General features: G+C 54.4%; 1 protein-coding gene across 3 annotated transcripts in view; it reads left to right on the top strand.

Annotated features, from left to right (window-relative positions):
• The first annotated feature begins 3,794 nt into the window (after nt 1–3,794).
• Nucleotides 3,795–7,322, top strand: part of SEMA6A (semaphorin 6A) — a 196,816-nt gene continuing 193,288 nt past the window's right edge. For 2 of the 3 annotated variants that reach the window (XM_084833924.1, XM_084833923.1), the window contains exon 1: nt 3,795–4,394. The gene's annotated coding sequence lies outside the window, so the exon portion shown is untranslated. The remainder of the gene's footprint in view (nt 4,395–7,322) is intronic. The other variant, XM_084833925.1, reaches the window with a different exon arrangement.

Here is a 7,322-nt window from a genome sequence, read left to right as displayed (position 1 = left end):
CCACTGGGCAATGCTCAGTCCTCATTAGGCTGTTTGGGTGGGTTCCCCCTCCCTTCGTGGTCTCCCCCCCCAGACATTTTGTACTTCTGCAAACCGAGAGTTGCTCCAACTCTGCTGATACCTCCCTCTTGTGCATGGAAGGTGCCGTTTTGGCTAAATAAGAATACACACTCCGAGAATGAGTTTGCTATTGGTATATATGACTTATTTATAGAAGAGTCTCTTAAAGGAAGGGCATAGTCATCAGTTTCTCCTCTGCTGCCTTAGAGAGCTCAGTGTGTGATGAAGTAGCCCTGTGATTGCCTCATCTCATGCTCAGCTCTCAACTCTCACATTGATTACGGCAAGGCACAGCTGCCACAAGGGGATTGGCCAATTGTACCGCAACAGTGCCTCGCATATTTTTGAAAATCAAAATGGCAACCTCACTGCTCTTGCTCTCTCATTAAAAGAAAGAAAAAGAAATGACACACAGAGATGGAAATTGGACAGGCGGGGAAATGGCATCCCTCTTGAAGTGTGTTGCTCAGTAGGACTGTTTCATACTGCTTTGTGTTGAAGCTTTCAAATGTGCATTGAGCTGCAGTCCGGGGATGTGACACAGCAATCAATACCAATGCTTCATCATGAAGCCAGTGTGCTGTAGTGGTGTCAGATTCCTACTGGCGAGGCTCAGGTTCAAATCCTCACTCAAGCATGAAGCTTGGACCACTCTCTTTCAGCCTAACCTACCTCATAGGGTTGTTGAAAGAATAAATGTGGAGTGGGGATGGGGAAGGGAAGCCATGTATGCTACCTTGAGCTCCTTGGAGGAAAGGTGGGATATAACTGTAAATAAATAAATATGCTGACCCAATACTGCTCTGGTTGTGTGAATCGGTACTTGTTCAGATGTCTTGGAATCCTTCTTAGGAGCTCAGATGTTATCCGCCAAACATCCAAAACATTAGGGTTTGGTGAATGAAACTGCATGCTATCGTCTTTCTTTTTAAAACTAATGAAACGAGTTAAAAACCAGTTGCTAGTGCTTTGCTGAAGATAGGTGTGTTAAATTCCTGTTGCAAAGCTGCTCTCTTCAACTCCACGCCTCTGTGAAACAATGGCGGGCCAGGAGGAAACACGAACGATTCAAAGTGAAACACGAACCGAGGAGGAGAGGAAGAAAATCCCGTCTAACTTTCTAAAAAGTCCCTGCGTCTTAACCGTCAAATATAGCCACAGAAAGCAGACAAGACAGCAAATTGTTTGTGTCTCCAAGGGAAGGAGCTAAACCCGGAATCAATTTGGCTCCGCTCGTTAAACAATCCGTTTGCTCTGCTTAATTCTGGCAATTAAATAAGTTTTCTCAGACACAATTAACATGTAAATCAGCCGCGGAGTTGAGGGGCGCGCGTAGAGGACGCAAGTGGGGCAGACGGAAGGAAGGCGAGCAAGGTGGGTCTCTCCTCTTGCGCCGTGCCGCCTTGACCGCTGGGGGCGCTGGCGATCCTCGTGGCCGGAGTTAGCGCCGTTAAGATTAGCGGCAGCCGGTAGGTTTCCCAGGCCCGGGCGGGGGGGGGCTGGGAAGCAGGAGGATTAATTTATGAGCGCTGCTGGTGCTGCTGCTCTTCACCGGGCTGATTGGCTCCGAGACAGGGACGGATTAGCCCAGCCAGTACCTCTCAGGCTGGGATTTGGGGGGAAGAGAAAAATGAAAGGGAAGCTGACGGGTGCGCCGAGGATGCTCAAAAAACATTGCAAGGTGATGTCCACTCGTGCGCGCGGGAGGGGGGGGGTTAGATTATCATCCTCCGCGCACGTAGCAGCTAGAGCCATTTCTTCCTTTATTTGCATTTGTATCAGAAGCCCTGGAAAGTCGACCGAAGCGGCTGGCTCTGCGCCGCCTGCGAGACGAGTGCGCGCGTCCGCTCTCCGCAGCGCTGGTCTCCGCGCACTACGTCCATGCGCCTCGCAGGGGGGTCGCCAGAGGCCGAGAACTGTGCCAAAGGGCAGGCTTGCTCCGGGCCTCGTGGCGGTGCCCGCAGCCGGCGCCGCCTCCCCGAACGGGCCCGATGCTGCCGCTAAACAAGCATGCAAGCAAGCAAGCAAGCAAACAAAAGCCTGGGAGCACGCTGATGTTTCTGCGGTCTCCAAGAGCCGGACCGCAGCAGGGCACCAAACTTTTGCACGTGCTCCCCGCCCCCTTGGTTCGTTTCTTTTTACAGCGTCGCTAGTGCAGCGTCCCCTTCTGGCAAAAGCGGGGAACAGCAAGAGGCAGACCCCCCCCCCCCCCCGACGCCTACTTCTCTGCCTTGGCGACGGAGCCCTCCTCGCCGTTCCGTAGAACGGCGCTATTGCGGACGCGACGCGCTGCCGATGGCCGCGCAGGAGCGTGTGCGCGCAGGAGGGTCGCGCACGCCGGGGCTGCCTTGCGGCAGGACCACGCGGGCGGCGACGCTGCGCCTTCTGCCGGCCTCACGGAAGCCCGAGCGGCCCGTCTGTGTTTCTGCCGCCCGGCGGCGCTCACCCGCGCCTGCCTTCCGTGCGCAGGCACGTGGCCCTGCCCGTTTGGCCCCTCGTGTTTTATTAATTTCTTCTCCACCTTTCTCCAGCGCTACGGAAACGCGCGCCCTACCCCGCGCCGCCTCCGTTTCCCTCAGCCGACTCGTTTGCAGGCCCGCGCCGCGCCCCCGCGCCAAGCCGGGTCCTGCTTTACTTTCTGCCATAAGTTCAGGTGGAAGTCGCGGAAGCTTAATGCGGACCATGCAAACTTGAGGAGCTACGGGGCACTTAGAGAAGGGCGGAGATGCTGCGGGGAAAGAGGTTTTAGTGGCTTCGGAGCGACTTCCCGAGTTTCTTTTTACAACGGCGATGCTGCTCCCCTGCCCACAGAAAGTTTGCGGAAGGGGTGTGGGTCCCTCCGCACGCGTCTTGCACGTCTTAATAGGCTGAAGTAGAGCCCTCTCAGAATTTTTGAAAACAGGAACACACATTTCCGCCCACACCCGCTTCTACGCTAAAATACCCTTATGCAAAATGCAAGTGCGAAATGCTCAGTCAAAATATTCGGACGGTCGGGCAGACGGAGGTCTGCTTGGCGTGAAGTCTTCTTGGTAGGCCAACCATCGCCGTCGATGGGATACGTGTGTCCAGTATGTGTGTATGATTCTTGGAAGTATTTTGCAATGGGTTTAAAACGTTCGGTTACATTTTATTTTTTTAAGCTATGTTGTGAGCAGTTTCTTTTGCATATATCCCCTTCCACTGACTTGTTCTTTCTTTCGTATCGTTTGTTGCACCGAAAATCTCAGTCTCGTTATCGTTGTGTGAATAGAAAGGACTTAATGCATCTCTTTAAACTTTTCCGTTTTTTAAAAAAATCGATGAACAAACCTTTTCTTGTGGCACATCTCTTCGGAGTATTTTTCCCCTTAGGATTCTTTCTCTTTTTCTTTTCTTTCTTTTTTCTGAAAATCTCTTTAGGCAGAAATGTACCCCATGCCCCTGCGTTTCACGCCCATTACCCTTCTCAGTGACATCCAGTGTAACGTATACAGAGAGTGAGGAATAAAGGAGGGTTACCAATGTATCACTCGGTTGTGTATCCGTGTGTGTGTGGACTAGCGGTTGCGGCGGTGTGCCAGGCCCGTTGGAGGTTTGCCAGTGCCCACACCTCACGCCGATCCTGCCCCCCCCCCCTGCGATCCCACTCGTTCATGCGCAGCAGTGGGTGTAGGTGGAAATTATTATCGGGCCAGTCCGTTTCCACGGAATCCAGCCCAGGATTTGACTCCACCTCCAGCCAAGCTGTTTCCAGTGACAGAAGAGTTGGGACGGAGGCTAGCAGTGGGGAGAGAGGCAGGGCACGGGGGAGATCGAGGGAGAGGCTGCTCCGAAGTCCGCCCCAAACACACTTCAGTGACCGGGAGAGCTCGGGCGGAGCGCGCTTTCCTGTCTGGGCACAAGCCGCGTTGCCTGCCTCGGAGGAGTTTTCCCAGAACAGCCTCGCCAGCCAGGAGTACTTCTTTGGAGGGGCAGGACAAAACCCTGAAGGGGCTTCTCGCCGGAGATCCGTCGAAAGGGGAGTTACTGGAGTGGAAATCCGAGTGGCATTTGGAAGAAGAGTAATCGACGCGCTTTTATTTCCCCCTCCCCACACCCACCCTCCCCCCTTTCCCCCCTTCCGTGGAGATGAACACATTGCGCTTGTATTTCCCAAAGAAGTCGAAATATTAAATCGCTCTGCTCGCCCGCGCCCTCGCTCCAGAAGCACGCGTGTAATAATGACAAAGGATTGCCAAGGCGAGAGTGGATCGAGTTTCGCTGAGCGATCCCCTTAACCGGATTACTAAATGGGACACTCCATCAGCTAGTGCTGTGTCCTCTTCAGCTTGCCAGATACATGCACCGACGAGGTACGTGAACTCTCTTTTCCGCGCGGCGCTTCGGGGTCTGCGCGGGGCATTGTTTGGGGGCGGTGTTCGGAAGCGGGGAGGGTGGTCGCGACGACGCGAGGAGCTTGGCGAGGTCCTGCAAGACAGCAGGACGGGGCGTGTGATGATGAAGAACCGGCGGCGCGCCGAGGAGGGCGAGGGCTTGTGCACGCTTTATGTCGGCGCCACTTACTCCCCGGGTGCCGCGCGGAGGTGGCGTTTGGGTTTGTGTTTTTTTTTTTTTTTTTTTTGCGGCGGGGGGGATAATTGATTTCTTGCCATGCTCTTTTATTTGCACAAACTGGCACCGAGCCGAGCATCGGATGCGTTTGTTTTGTTGGAAGCGCGCCGGGATCGATCTCGCCTCGTCCTCGGTCTCGCGTTTATTTCCCCCCCCCCCCCGGTTCTGGGCGACTTTGCCCCGCTGCCCGCCCGGACGCTGCGGGAGGGGCGGTTGCTTAGCTGGAGCTGGTACCGCCCGCGCGCGCGCGCGCGCACACACACACACACACACACAAAGCGCCGCGGCGGGGAGCGCAGGTCCTCGCCCGGCTTTTCCCGTCCCTCCGCACGAGGCTTCCTTGGGGGGCGAGGATGGGCGTGGAGTCTTTGTTTCAGAGACAATGCGATGGCAGAGGAGAAGAAGCGGGGGGGGGATTAGGACAGGTTGGGTGGCTGGCGGGGTCCCCGGCCGAAGAGGGACAGCGACCGGTTTTCTTTGTAGGAGGAAGAACTTGGGGCGGAGGGCGAGGCGACCACCGCACGTCGTCCTCCCCTGCTCGGGCCAACGCCTCTCCGCCGCCTTCAGCGCTCTGCCTGGTTCCCACCCTGGTCCCGGGGGGGGGGGGCGGTAGTAGTGTGTGTCTTGGCGCTGCCGCCGCCCGTCTCTGGCTTTGTTTGCAAGACTGGGGACAGGGATTGACGCGAGCTCGGGGCTGCGCCCCCCCCCCGGGCACCCCTCCCGGAACGGCGTGTGTGTGTGGTTGGAGGGCTGTCAGTCTACGTCTCCCGGGAGAGCTGACGAGCTGCAGGAAAGGGGGATTTTGTTCAGTGTCGTCTGCGTGTGATGAGTGACTGGCTCTTCTGAGCCTCCTCAGCCCCTGTCACCTCGCGCGCAGGGCAAGGCTCTTGCTGCTGCCTTCCCTGCCTGCCTGCCGCTGAGCGGGGAAAGGAGCAGGACGGGCGCGCACGGACCCCGCTCTCCTTCCCCCTCAAGTCCGCTCTGCAGCCTCCGCTGAAGGGAGGAGTTAATTGGGTTGTTGTCTCCCCCCGCCCTTCCCTGGCTCCTTCCCTTTCTCGTGGAGTGGTGGTGGTGGTGGTGGTGGAGGGGATCTCTGTACCTCACACCACTGGTGACTTCCATTGACCAAAAGCTTGGGGATAAGCTAGCGCTCGGGAGGCAGCGGGGATAACTGGGCGGGGGGCGGGAGAGAGAACGTAGTTCACGGGCTAAATAACCTCCTTTGAATGGTAACTGAGGAGGAGGAGGAGGAGTGGGAGGGGAGAGGACAGCACTGGAAGGAGGTGTGGTTGAAGGTTGTTAGCTGTTTCCATTGGACAAAGCATGGAAACACAGGCACAGGAGAGACAACACTCGATGTTCAGGTAATACTGCATGCAGGGGGAGGAACACTGGAGAAGCAGAGAGAGCGAAAAACTAGAGAAATGGGCAATTGCAAAGTGGCCCTTTGAAGAAGGAAACTCCTTATTCTCTTCACTTATTTTTTATATTTTGATATAATGTTTGATTGGTAGCCTAATCCATTCCAAAAGCACTGGGATAACATGTTAAACATGGAGTGAGAGAGAGAGAGAGATGCATATGTGTATATTGGTGTCTTGTACATGCACCCTAACGCCAGCCTTGGTTTGGTTACCCAAAACACGGCTACCAGGAGCTAAGGCTCACCAGGGGTAAGGTAAAGAACCCCTTTTCAGTGCAAGGACCTATCTCTGAAATAAATGTGAAGTAAATCATCTCGTGTGAAGTAAGTAAGAAACATGCCTTTGAGCATTTGCAGAGTGATTTTCCCCTTCAGCTACTAGAGTCATCACAGCCAGCTCCCACATTTGGGATTAGGGAACTGGATTTCAAGGCAGAAAGCATGGTTTCTCTGCAGGTCTGAGCCCCAGTACCTCTTACTTTAGAAACTAAGTTTCTGTCTTCACACAGCGCATAGTTAAACTATGGAATGTTCACTACCACGGGATGTCGTGATGGCCACCAATTTGAATGGCTTTAAGGGGGGGGGGGGGTTGGACAAATTCCTGGAGGAAAAGGCTATCAATGGCTACTAGTCCTGATGGCTATGTGCTACCCCCAGTACCAGAGGTAGTGAACCTATGTACACCAGTTACTGGGGCACATGGGTGGGAGGGTGCTGTTGCGCTCATGCCCTGTTTGTGGGTTCCTGGTCGACAGCTGGTTGGCCACTGTGTGAACAAAATGCTGGACTAGATGGACCCTTGGTCTGATCCAGCGTGGGTCTTCTTATATTCTTCTTAAGTGCTGCTTAAATCTTCAGACACATCCAATTGCTCTCCCATAACATCCCCTTTGAGCCCCATAGGGAGAACAGCCAACAGTAGGGAAACTATGTGTTTGAAAAGGCAATCCTAGGGTCAGGTTGCACAGCTGAATTTTTGTTCTGCCAAGCTGCCTTAGAACTGCAGACTGGATGTGGGAAATGCTCAAAGTCTGATGAAGAAATGGTTAATGGAAGTTCTCCATTCACTGGAAAAGAAGCACAATTCCCTGGAAGTTTCTCCCAGTACTACTCATACTGGTTTAGAATAAAAAAGAGATCAGAGGGGTTTGTCAGTCATACCACCAACTACCTTAAGCCAGCCCAGCTGCAGGGAGGCAGAGCAGAGGCCATAGATGCTGGTGGTGGAAGATCATGATGTGGT

This window comes from Heloderma suspectum, chromosome 2 (assembly GCF_057233095.1).
Source record: "Heloderma suspectum isolate Gila_16-S chromosome 2, 16-S_ref, whole genome shotgun sequence".
Lineage (NCBI taxonomy): Eukaryota > Metazoa > Chordata > Lepidosauria > Squamata > Helodermatidae > Heloderma > Heloderma suspectum.
This window is presented reverse-complemented; position numbering and strand designations above follow the sequence as displayed.